General features: G+C 41.3%; 1 pseudogene; it reads left to right on the forward strand.

Moving 5' to 3' along the window:
- Positions 1-299: 299 nt before the first annotated feature.
- LOC107627084 (protein-tyrosine-phosphatase MKP1-like) lies at positions 300-13,537 on the forward strand (annotated as a pseudogene).
- Positions 13,538-13,871: the final 334 nt, after the last annotated feature.

Below are 13,871 nucleotides of genomic sequence, written 5' to 3' on the forward strand. Positions count from 1 at the left end.
TCTTCTATCCGCCTGACTAAGATCTGCAAAATAACTATAGCTTGCTTCAAACCACAATCCTCGTGGGATCGACCCTGACTCGCTCAGGTATTACTTGAACGACCCAGTGCACTTGCTGGTTCAGTTATACGAAGCGTGAGGATTCGTGCACCAGTAGTAAAAAGGACTAAAAATTTAGAGTAAAGGACAAATAGGTCCCTGAACTTTTTTTTCGCGGACATTTTCGTCCTCAAGGATTGGAAAATACATTCATGTCCCTGACTCTTCCAAAACGCGGACAAATTGACCCCTCCATTAAAATGACTCTGTTACACTCAACGGAAAATGCTGACGTGGCTCCCGTGGCACTGACCTGGCCGTTACGGGAGCACACGTGGCATGTAGCTTTTCAAAACAGGACATATTAGTCCTCTCACACCAAAATGTGTAGCTTTTCAAAACAGGACATATTAGTCCTCCCAACCCAAACGACGTTGATAAACCACTATTTTATGGTTTATATTGTGTTTAATTGTGTGGTTTTATCATGATCTTTACCCACTTATTCGTTAAATAAGCATGCATTTATAATTCCTTCCTAAAGTTATTGCATGATTGAAAACTTGCTTCCTAGAGACTTTTAATTATATATTTTATTTCTCCTTTACTCCATTCGATGCCGTGATCTGTGTGTTAAGTGTTTCAGGCTTTATAGGGCATGAATGAGTTGGAGATTGGAAAGGAAGCTTGCTAAAATGGAAGGAACACAAGAAATTGAGGAGATGACCAGTGAGAAGCGACGCGGCCGCATGGATCACGCGACGCATATTTTATAATCATTCTTAACTCGCCAATTTCCGCACGCATCAATTTTTGGCGCCGTTGCCAGGAAGTTGCAATAGAGTGCTAAAGTTATTAATTGGAATTTATTTATTTGCATTTTATTTTATTTTGCTACTATGAGCTGCTTGTTTCTTTCGTTAGATGACACGTTCGCTTCCTGATCCAAGCTTGCTAGTATTCGATCCTGAGATTGAAAGAACTATTTCACGAATAAGGCAAGCTCGGCGTCGGTTAGTCCTCTCTAAGGGCGGATCTGAAACGTCATCTGAGAAAGAAACTAGCCCCCATTCTACTGATTTGGTTGTTTTACGTACAGATAACATGGCAGCAGCCAGGAGAGTTACTATCCAGGAGGCTGGAGCCCCTGATTTTACAATGCAACCATTTCAAGCGCATCACCCAGCGGTAGCTACAGATTTTGAGATAAAGACCGCATTGCTCAATTTGATGCCCAAGTTTCATGGCTTACCTGCTCAAGAGCCTATCAAGCACCTGAGAGATTTTCAGGCAGCCTGTTCTACTGTCAAGCGTGATGGTGCAGATGAAACTTCAATTTTGCTAAAAGCTTTCCCATTTTCTCTTGAGGAAAAGGCAAGAGAGTGGTACTACACTCAACCAGCAGCAATTGTATCCAACTGGGATACACTGAGAAGAGAATTCTTGGAAAAGTTCTTTCCAGCTGAAGTTACTGATAAACTGAGGAAAGATATTTCTATGATTGTTCAGGATGAATCCGAGACGCTTTATGAATATTGGGAGCGCTTCAATAATCTTCTGGAAGCTTGCCCCTACCATATGATTGACAAGATAGTGTTACTCGGTTATGTCACACAAGGAATGAGGTCCCAAGATAAGACCACATTAGAAAGTGCTAGCAATGGGTCTATGAAAAAGTACAAGACCACTGATGAGGCATGGCAATTGGTCAGCGACTTAGCTGAATCTACTAGGAATCACAGGTAGAAACAAGGCCGTGCAAAAGCCGTGGCAAAAGTATCCTCTAGCAGAGAGACTGCTACTTTAACTCAGAGTATCTGTGAAATGACCAACTTGCTGAAGCAAATGCAATTGAATCAACAACAAGTTCAGTAAGCTCAACCTTCTCTAGCACAGCAAATCCAACAGTTAGTCCCACAGAGAGTTTGCGAAATCTGCGCTGATTATAGCCACTATACTGATGAATGTCCGCAGCTCCAGCAGGAAGAGAACATTGTGGCAGCCACTCATAACTTCTATGACCGCCTCAACCAAGGGTACAATCAAGGTGGCAATTACAACCACGGATGGCAAGACAATTCTAACCAGAATTAGAGGGACAACAACAACAACAACAGAGGAGGCAGAGATAATCAGGGATATCAGAGGTGGAATAACAACAACAACAGGCAGCATAATCAGAATCAGCCTTGCAGAGCACCTCACCTAAGGCAATCCCAAGGACCACAGAATACCCTATAGCAGACCTCTCAATTTACCTATCCTTCTTCATCTGCTAATGATGACTTACTACAATCTATGGATTAGAGACAGCAGACCATGGAAAATAACATTGATGCCACTCTAAATGGTCTGAACGCTACTTTGCAAGCTATTGTCTCACAGATTGGTTCAATGAATAACTCCAATAATCAACCTTTGAGCTCCAATGGTATTCCCTCTCAACCATTATCCAATCCCAAGGGTGGTATTAATGCCATCACCCTAAGGTCTGGAACCACACTACAGGAGAGGAACCAGGAGGAGCCAAACCCACTAGAACACGCCTCAGCTGAAGAGGTAGTGGAAATAGAAGATGTTGAAGAGGAAGAGGACATACAGGACATAGCTGAAGAAGAAGAAGTGCAACCATATGAGGAAGCATTAAAAGGCACAGACACTGCAGAAGACACCACTCCTATTCCATTTCCACAACTTGCAAGGAAGCCCAGGAAGCAGCTGAAACCTGATCCCAAAATGGTAGAGATATTCAAAAAGGTTGAGGTAACTGTTCCCCTTTTGATGTTATTCAACAGGTACCTAAATATGCAAAGTTTCTAAAAGATTTATGTATACATAAAGACAAAATTAATGAATTAGAAACTATTCCTTTAGGAAGTTCCATATCTGCTTTAATGGGAGGTTTACCTAAAAAGTGTAGTGACCCAGGTCCTTGTATAGTTAATTGTACTATTGGTGGTGTGATATTTTGAGGAGCATGTGTGAGTATAATGCCTTTGTCTATATATGATGTTTTGAGGCTCCCTCCCTTAAAAAGGTCGGCAGCTCATTTTGTGTTAGCAGATAAAAGCATTATTACAGTGGTTGGAGTTGCTGAAGATGTACTAGTAGGCAATAAGGGACTCACGTTCCCCACTGATTTTTATATCCTGGAAATGCCCCAAAATGACTCAGACAAGCCATCATCAATCCTACTCGGAAGGCCATTCTTGAAGACCTCAAAGTTTAAATTAGATGCTTTTTCAGGAACATACTCTTTTGAAATAGATGGCAGAGTAGTAATCTTCAATCTGAATGGAGTTATGAAGCATCCTCCGGAGGATCACTCTATCCTCAAGTGTGACATTATAGATGAAACCGTGGCTGAAGTTCACCAGGAGGAATTTGAAGAGAAGCACACAGGATAAAGTCCAAGTGTGGGGACATTCTCAGAGGACAAAGACAGTGCCTTACCACTGTTACCAGCTCCAGACAACCCAGAGCCTGAACATGATCAGAAGTTAGAATTGAAACCCCTCCCTCCACACCTCAAATATGATTACCTTGAAGACGGGCAGAAGTTTCCGGTTATCATTGCAAGGGAACTCACTTCTCAACAGGAAGAACAGCTACTTGGTGTGCTGAGGAGGCACAAGAAGGCAATTGGTTGGAGTTTGGCAGATATAGTAGGCATAAACCCTCAAGTCTGTGAGCATAGAATATTTTTAGAAGAGGGAGCAAGACCTGTCCGTCAACCCCAGAGAAGACTGAACCCCACTATCCTAGAGGTTGTCAAAAAGGAAGTGACCAGACTACTAGAGGCAGATATCATCTATCCTATCTCAGACAGTGAATGGGTGAGCCCAGTACAAGTGGTGCCAAAGAAGTCTGTAGTCACTACAGTGAAGAATGAGCATGGAGAGCTCATAGCAACTAGAGTTCAGAACGCCTGGAGGGTCTGCATTGACTACAGACGCCTCAACCAAGCAACCCGTAAGGATCACTATCCTCTTCCATTCATTGATCAAATGCTGGATCGCCTGTCAGGTAAATCGCATTATTATTTTCTAGATGGTTACACAGGTTATTTCCAGATTCATATAGCTCCTGAGGATTAGGAAAAGACCACTTTTACATGTCCTTTTAGGACTTATGCTTACAAGAGAATGCCCTTTGGCTTGTGCAATGCACCAGCTACTTTCCAGAGGTGCATGATGAGTCTTTTCTCTGATCTTATTGAGGACTGCATGGAAGTTTTTATGGATGATTTTAGTGTTTATGGTGATTCTTTTAGCCTTTGCTTAGATGGATTATCTAGAGTATTAGATAGATGTGTCAGTACAAACCTGGTATTAAATTTTGAAAAATGCCACTTTATGGTTAAACAAGGGATTGTACTAGGACATGTTGTATCTAATACTAGCATTTCTGTAGATCCAGCAAAGGTGGATGTTATTTCTAGTTTACCTTACCCTTCTTCTGTGAGGGAGGTCCGTTCTTTCCTTGGCCATGCATGTTTTTACAGGAGGTTCATTAAGGACTTCAGTAAGGTAGCACTTCCCTTATCCAGACTACTGCAGAAAGATATTGAGTTCGAGTTCAGTGAAAATTGCAAACAAGCGTTTGATAAGCTGAAGACTGCACTGACTCAAGCTCCAATTGTAAGAGGACCAGACTGGAGCCAACCATTTGAAATAATGTGTGATGCTTCCAACCATGCAGTAGGAGCAACACTAGCTCAGCGTTAAGGTAAGGATCCTTTTGTTATTGCTTATGTGTCTAAAACTTTAGATGCCGCTCAGTCGAATTACACTACTACTGAGAAAGAGCTTCTTGCTATTGTTTTTGCTCTGGATAAATTCCGAGCCTATTTACTTGGTACTAAAGTAGTAGTGTATTCAGACCACACAGCTCTAAAGTATTTATTATCTAAAAAGGAGTCCAAACCAAGGCTTATACGTTGGATACTGCTATTACAAGAATTTGATTTAGAAATTAAGGATAGGAGTGGTAACCAGAATTTAGTGGCAGACCACTTGAGTCGCCTTGAACATATTACAGATGATTCCACTCCTATATCTGATAATTTCCCATTTGATAACCTACAAGCAGTATCTGAGATAGTCCCTCGGTATGCACCTGTAGCTAATTATCTAGTTAGCCGCACTTTTCCTCTGAACTTTTCTAAGCATAAAAGAGACAAGCAGAAAAGTGAGTCTAAATATTATATATGTGATGACCCATATTTATGGAGATGTGGCGCTGACCAGGTAATTAGACGGTGTGTGCCTCAATCAGAATTCCAGTCCATCTTAGAGGCCTGTCACTCATCTGAGAGTGGAGGACATTTTGGCCCTCAAAGAACTGCTAGAAAAATCTTAGACTGTGGATTCTGGTGGCTTACTCTTTTTAGGGACGCTGCTGAATTTTGTAGATCTTGTTTTCCATGCCAGAAATTTGGTAATATATCCAGGAAGGATGAGATGCCTCAACAGATTATGCTTTTCTGTGAAATTTTTTATGTTTGGGGCATTGACTTCATGGGTCCATTTCCAAATTCTAATGGTTATTTCTATATATTGTTAGCTATGGATTATGTTTCCAAATGGGTAGAAGCAATTCCTACCCGCAATGATGATGATGCTAACATTGTTGTTTCCTTTGTGAGAAACCATATTATTTGTCGCTTTGGATCACCACGAGCAATCGTGAGCGATCAAGGCACCCATTTTTGTAACAGGAGACTAACAGGACTAATGAAGAAGCATGGGATAATTCATAAAGTTGTAACAGCCTACCATCCTCAGACTAATGGGCAAGCCGAGGTGTCAAATAGAGAGATAAAGCGTATCTTGCAGAAGATAGTCAAACCTCATAGAAGAGACTGGAGCACCAGGCTACAAGATGCACTCTGGGCATACAGAACAACATACAAAACACCCATTGGGATGAGTCCTTTCCGCTTAGTTTATGGAAAAGCTTGTCATCTCCCTGTTGAAATAGAGCATAAAGCCTTTTGGGCAGTAAAGGAATGCAACATGGGAATTGAGAGAGCCGGAGCTGAAAGGAAGTTGCAACTGCAGGAACTGGAAAGCCTTCGCCTAGAAGCTTATGAGAATTCAACACTATACAAGGAGAAGAAGAAGGCTGTACATGATCAGCACATCAAGAGGAAAGAGTTCCAACCTGGGGATTTAATCCTCCTCTATAAATCTCGACTAAGGCTCATGCCAGGCAAGTTGAGATCAAGATGGGAAGGTCCATACAGAGTAGAGAAGGCCGAACCATACGGAGTCTATCACCTAAGTCATCCTTCAAGCTCTGAACCTATCAAAGTCAATGGACATCGTTTAAAGCTGTACCATGGCGAGAAGCTGAAGAAGAACAAGGAGCTCGAGATCTTCCTCTTGGAAGATCCCCACATAGCCGAAGACTGAGCTAGTGGAGCGTCCAACTTACGGACGTTAAAGCAAAGTGCTAGGTGGGAGACAACCCACCATGGAATGATCGTTCTTTTCTTTATTTTTAGTCTTCTTATTCAATAACTCTTCTCTTCATTAGTACATTTCGTGCATCTGCATTCACATATTTTTAATTAAAAAAAAAATCACGCGACGCGACCGCCTCATTGACGCGTCCGCATCGCAGGGAGCTGGGAGACAATATTAATATGAATAGAGAGTTACGCAGGAGTAGGGCTGGAGGCGTGCCAATGGCACAATTCGTCCCACGCGACCGCGTCATATGGGAATAATGGCCTCCCACGCGACCGCGTGCCCCACGCGGCTGCGTGACCTGGATTTCGACGTAACAAGGGTGCACAGCCGAAAGTTGTGCTAGAGTGGTGCTGGACTGGCGCTGGACGCGCAGTCCCTCTCACGCGATCGCGTGCCCCACGCAACCGCGTCGTTTCCCAATAATTGCCCACTCACGCGATCGCATGCCCCATGCGATCGCGTCACCCATAATTTGGCACTAATATGATTTTGAACAGAGAGTTGTGCGAGTGCGAGGCTACCCTCGCGCCATTAGCCTAAAACGGGTCACACGACTGCGTGCCCCACGCGACCGCATCCCTTGCGCCGCACAGCCTCCCTAATTTTGCCAATTATCATATCTTTTTCCCCCTAAATCCTATTTTTCTCTTTTCCCTCCTTATTTCTTCTCCCTCCCTTCCTCCCTTCTTCCTTCTTTCTCACCTTTTACTCTCTCTCACCCCCATTAACAAGTTTTTTCTTTCTCCTTCCCTCCTTACTTTTCTATTATTCTTCTTATTTTTATATGTCATCTTTTTTTTTTCTTTTCTTTTTACCTTCATTGTTCATATTTTCTTTTTCTTTCTTTTCCCTTTTTACTTGGTGTTATCAATTTATGTGAGTCATTATTTATTATTATATGCTTGTGGAGTGTTGTAAATTTGTTTGACAATTATATATTGCTTTTTAAGGGATTACTTGCATGTTCAAATTCTTATTTTCAAAAGCTTCTTCTACATGCATGCTATGTGTTTGTGAAAAAGCCCATATGGCATTATGAACTTCTCTACATTTTTCTACTCTAATATTCAATGCTTGCTTTTCACAAATTTCCTTTACTATTTTATTCATTGAAATTAATTGTCAATGCAAATGTGATGGTTTGTTACGAGTGATGCTTGATCTATGCTACTCATGCCCTTTGCCGGCATGCCAATAAACACCTTGCATTCACTTGTCATCATATGCACTAGTTATTTTCCATTAATGAGTTTTCACATGTACTCATGAGCGTGTGTTAATATCATTTACCTTTTTATGTGCATTTATAACCATCCTTTCCGTTATCTTCCTTGCTCTATCTCTTTAACTTTAATTTACTTTCTCTTCCCTTTTTCAGGATGGCGACCAAGAAAGGAAAAGAGAAAGCTACTCCCAAACAACCAGCAAGAAGAGGTACAAAGAGAGCATTAGTGGTAGAACCCTCTTCAACTGCGGTAAAGCCCTCAACAAAGAAAATTAAGAGGATTATAAAGGTTGATGATAAAGAAAGAGCCTTCCCAGCAAAGGACACTGCGCGGTTTTCCAATCGCTACTGTGAGCAGATGTTCCCCATCCTGGTTGAAAGGAGTTACAACAATGAATACCTTCTTCTCCTCCCAAACCACATTGCTGCATTTGTTGAGCCGCAGATTGCCTGAACACAATGGGGTTTCCTACAAAGACAGCCAAGGCAGGTCAATCTTACTTGGGTAGTCGAGTTCTACTCCAACTACCACCTACCGACCCTACAGTCTGTCTACGTCCATCAGAAGCAAGTCCCCATTACAGAAGAGGTCATTCAAAAAGTTCTAAGTCTTCCCCCTATTCCAGAAGGATTAGATGCCTTTCAAGAAGCCGCAGTCAAGCGCCAGCTGTACCAATTTGACTGGGACGCCGTTCTCAGAGTTATCGCACTACCTGGCAGCAGATGGATCTACGGATACCATCGTACCCGCCCTAAGGGAATTTCGGCTTCAGCACTTACCTTGGAGGCTCGCGTATGGGCACAGATTATGTCCCATTACGTCTTTCCAAGCACTCACGAGTCCTCCTTCACTACGGACATGGCCGTTCTACTTTGGTGTATCCTTACAGACCAACCTCTGAATCTACCGAGACATATCCGGAATGCCATGGGACACGTACAAATCACGGGCAACTTACCTTTTCCCGCCCTGGTCTCAGATCTTGTCTCAGCAGCTGGAGTCTCCTACAGAGCTGGGGACACCAAAGCCATGCTTCCACGGGATGATCAGTATGTCCTCAACGGGAAGTACCTTAGACTTCCAGCAGCCACTACCAGCCAGCCCACTGAACCAGTTGCAGATATTCCTTCTTCAACACCACAAGCACCTACAACAGCCCAACTGCTCCAGCAGATACTTGAAAAGTTGGATCGACAAGAACAGAAAGCTAAGCTGAGAGAGCGCCGTAACAAGTGCCGATTCACATACCTCAAGGAGCTGATCATGGGAAAATTCAAGGACTCAGATACCCCGGACTCCACTTCTTTTACCAGCACAGGGAGCCATGATGATCCCGACTGTGGAGATACTGCTACCCGCCCACCTTTGTTCTTGACAGATGGTACCGGGGACGGTGCAAAGCCTTAAGTGTGGGGAGGTCGGTCAGTACCTGACTTCTGGAGGTAATTTCTCTTCCCTAGCACCAATAAATTAGGATATTTAGTTAGATTTTTCTTTTATAGAATAGGATAAACTGCATAGTAATAGATTAGTTGCATGCATGTTCTGCTTGATTGAAAAGACAATAAGTTTCTTCTAAGACCTTATCTTTGGAACAAAAAATTTTCACTAATTTTAATTAATTATTTTATGTTAAAATTGCTTGAAGTTGTATTTGGAACATGATTTTTGAGCTAAAGAACACACAACCTGCGAGATTTGAGCCTTTATGAATGGTTATATTATTTAACCATAATTATTTTATTCTTGTGTGTTTACTTCTCTATGATTGTAATCTATATTTTGTTTCATCCTATATGTCCAATGTTTATTATATTTATATGTTTGCATATGATTGAGGCCATTATTTGTTTAGCTCACTAATCCAAATTAAGCCTACCCTTCCAATTACCTTTGTTAGCCACTTTGAGTCTTTAAATCCCATTTTTTCTATATTTTACCACATTACTAGCCTTAAGCGGAAAAATAATTATATATCCCAAATTGAATCTTTGGTTAGCTTAAGATAGAATTGTGTGAGTCAATCAAGTATGGGAAATTGTGGGAACAAAGGATAAAAAGAGAATGAGTCGTGATAATATTATGGGAATTTGGATACATACTCATGTGAAACTATAAGAATTAAAACTCTATGTGCATTGATAAGCTATGTTATTTTTATGTTTCTATGTTTAAAAAAAATCCAAAAATACTCAATAAATAAATAAGGGGACAAAATCACCCCAATGCTAAGTCAAGCATTCAAAGATCAATGCATGTATGATAAAATCAAAATAAAAGGTTGATACATGAGTATGGATGTGAAAGAGATCTCTGGGTAGCTAGGTATGAATTTTAAAAGTTATATAGAATATATATATATGTTATGTTAAAGCTTGGGTTAATTAAAGATTCAATTTATAAGCTTACTTAGCCATATATGTATCCTTGCCCTTACCTTGGCCCCATTACAACCTTGAAAAGACCTCATGATGTTTGCATTGGTATATTAAATGTTGTTAATTGGTTAGGAGAAGAACAAACATTAGAGAGCATGATTAGAGAAGGATAGAGTGATGAACCTATACACTAGAGAGACTAGAGTGTACATACATCATCAGTGAAGGTTCCATGCTTGAATTTCTATGCTCCCTACTTTCATGAGCTATCTTCTTGCATGTTTATCTGTTCTTACTGTATAAAAATTGAGTTAGTAGAATTTGATTTGTAATTGTTTTGAAGAGCTTACTTACTTTTGATCAAGTGGACAAAAATCATATAGTTGCATTCATATATATAGGTTGCATTGCATTTCATAGGTTTTACATGTTCTTACTCATTCATTTTATCTCCTTCAACTAAGCATGAGGACATGCTAATGTTTAAGTGCGGGGAGGTTGATAAACCACTATATTATGGTTTATATTGTGTTTAATTGTGTAGTTTTATCATGATCTTTACCCACTTATTCGTTAAATAAGCATGCATTTATAATTCCTTCCTAAAGTTATTGCATGATTGAAAACTTGCTTCCTAGAGACTTTTAATTATATATTTTATTTCTCCTTTACTCCATTCGATGTCGTGATCTGTGTGTTAAGTGTTTCAGGCTTTATAGGGCATGAATGAGTTGGAGATTGGAAAGGAAGCTTGCTAAAATGGAAGGAACACAAGAAATTGAGGAGATGACCAGCGAGAAGCGATGCGGCCGCATGAATCATGCGACCGCGCGAAAGAAAGGAAATCACAGTGACGTGGCCGCATGGATGACGTGACCGCGTGGCATGGAATAGCACGAGTGACGCGGCCGCATGGATGACGCGACCGCGTGGCAAAGCAGAAAGCCGAATGATGCGGCCGCATGGATGACGCGACCGCGTGACATGCGCGATCTGCATAATCTGCAGAATCGCTGGGGGCGATTTTAGGCCCTATTTTGACCCAGTTTTCGGCCCAGAAAAGCAGACTAGAGCCAGAGAACATGCAGAAACCAACAACAACATTCATTCCGCATAGTTTTAGTTTTTAGATCTAGTTTTCCTCTCCTCTAGGTTTTCTCTCTACAAATTCATAGTTTTTAGGATTTGTTATGTTCATTGTTTTGCATTGGGATATTGAGAAGAGTTATTGCCTCATCAAGACTTCGACATTCTAGTTCGTTCTCTTTACTTGTCTCTTACTCTTCCATGTTCCTTAATTTACTTAATTTTACCATTGGATTATTTTAGCATTTATTAATACAAGAATTACTTTTATTTTTAATTAATCTTTTGATCATTATTTATTATGTCTTTCTTTAATTCCCTTTCTTATGTTATGAATTTTACATTTACAATGAGCGAGTAGTTCCCTAACTTGATGGGGAGTTGATTGAAAGAAACCCTTGAAGTTGGGATGCTCAAGAGAAAGATTGTAGTTGGGTTTATTGTTGGATTGCTCTCTAGTCACTAACACCAATCCTTCCAAGAGCGGATTGGAACTTGTGGATAGAAATAGCATTCCAACTTGTTTAACTTTCCCTTACTTAGTGAGGGACAACTAAATAGAATAATCCCCAATTATCAATCAATCTTGAGAGTACTGCAATAAGAATAGGGCTTCCAACTAATCAACTCCCAGTCAAGGCTTTTATTTAAATTTATATAAATTCTCTAATTTAATTTTCTACCATTCAACTCAAACCTTTTTGAAAACATCTGATTAATAAAATAGCACACTTTTCTGCAACTCGTTGGGTGACGACCTGGGACTCATACTCCCAGTATTTTGATTTTAATTTCTGTGACACCCGTTTTAAATTGATAAAGCGGATTTCTAGTTGGTTGAGAACTATACTTGCAACGCATATTTTATAATCATTCTTAACTCGCCAATTTCTGCACGCATCAATTTTTGGCGCCGTTGCCGGGGAGTTGCAATAAAGTGCTAAAGTTATTAATTGGAATTTATTTATTTGTATTTTATTTTATTTTGCTACTATTAATCACAAGTTCTGTCCGCCGCCACTTACGCTGCGATCGCAGCAGAGTTCCAAGTCCCGGTCGAGCCTGCCGCCCCTCCAGCCACTTTTGATAGCCCGGCGGAGCCTCGATGAGTGGCCGCAGGCGAGCTCAGATGACATTGGGCAGTGGTTGCCCCCACAGCTGCCATTGACCCTCGGTGGCGGCATGAGAGGTAACCCTGGTGAAAGGTTGAAACTTGATCTCTGCTCAATTCAGATGAACAATGATAGGAATTGCAATAATGGCAGTAATATTAGTGGTAATAATAATAGTTGTAACAATAATGGTGTTAGTGGACTCATGAAGAGGGATAGAATTGCATTTTTTGATAAGGAGTGTTCAAAGGTTGCTGAACATATTTACCTTGGTGGTGATGCTAGTGCTAAGAATAGGGATATATTGAAACAGAATGGGATCACTCATATCTTGAACTGTGTTGGTTTTGTGTGCCCCGAGTATTTTAAGGCTGATTTTGTGTATAGAACATTGTGGCTTCAGGATAGTCCTTCAGAGGATATTAGTAGTATCTTGTATGATGTGTTTGATTACTTTGAGGATGTTAGGGAACAAGGTGGTAGGGTGTTTGTGCACTGTTGTCAAGGTGTGTCTAGGTCTACTTCGTTGGTGATTGCATACCTCATGTGGAGGGAAGGACAGAGCTTTGATGATGCTTTTCAGTTGGTGAAGGCTGCAAGGGGTATTGCCGATCCGAATATGGGGTTTGCTTGCTAGTTGTTGCAGTGCCAGAAGAGGGTGCATGCAGTTCCTCTTAGTCCTACCTCTTTGCTTAGGATGTATAGGATGGCTCCACACTCGCCTTATGATCCTTTGCATCTCGTCCCCAAAATGTTAACGGATCCTTCGCCTCCCACATTGGACTCCAGGGGAGCTTTTTTTGTACATATTCCTACTACAATATTTGTTTGGTGATTAGAGGAAAGTGGGCTGCTATGATGTTGATTATGAAGTTTTCCAAAAAGCTATTGTTGGAGGTTTTGTGCCACCATTTCCATCATCAGAGGATGAACATGAAACCCATCTTCCTGCAAGAGAGAGTAGTTGGAGTGCCTTAAGGCGTAAAGTTTCCTCTTCTCATATGAAGGAGATTGTCACAGCCCCTAAGTCATCCCTCCCAAGGGTTTATTCCGATTCCATGTTGTGTATTCATTCAACAAAAACTTCATCTCCATCCTCATCATCTATATCATCATCTTCACCCTCGTATATCTCTCCAGATTCTATTTTTTCGCCCTCGTATATCTCACCTTGGAAGGAGGGTGAGAAGAGAGAGAGAATAATGGGAGTAAGGGAGTGAGAAAGGGAAGAAGACGCGAAAAGAGAGGAAGGAGGAGGTCGCCGGCATTGATGGTGGCTGACGGAGGCACCGCTGTGCGGCGGTGATCGAGGCAGGGGCCAAGGAAGAAGAATGGAAGGGAAAAAAGGACGAAGGAAGAAGAAAAGGCAGAAAAATTCAAAACAGAATTGGGGGAGGTTACAAAAACAGCGTCGTTTTTGTCTCCAGGACTTATATGTCCTGTTACGAAATGCTCGATGCCACATGGCCTCCGTTACGGCCACCTCAGCGCCACCTCTGCCAGCTCATCCTTTTCCGTTCAGTGCAAACGGCTGAATTCAAAGGAAGGACATAA

This window comes from Arachis ipaensis, chromosome B2 (genome assembly GCF_059453495.1).
Source record: "Arachis ipaensis isolate K30076 ecotype BB chromosome B2, ASM5945349v1, whole genome shotgun sequence".
Lineage (NCBI taxonomy): Eukaryota > Viridiplantae > Streptophyta > Magnoliopsida > Fabales > Fabaceae > Arachis > Arachis ipaensis.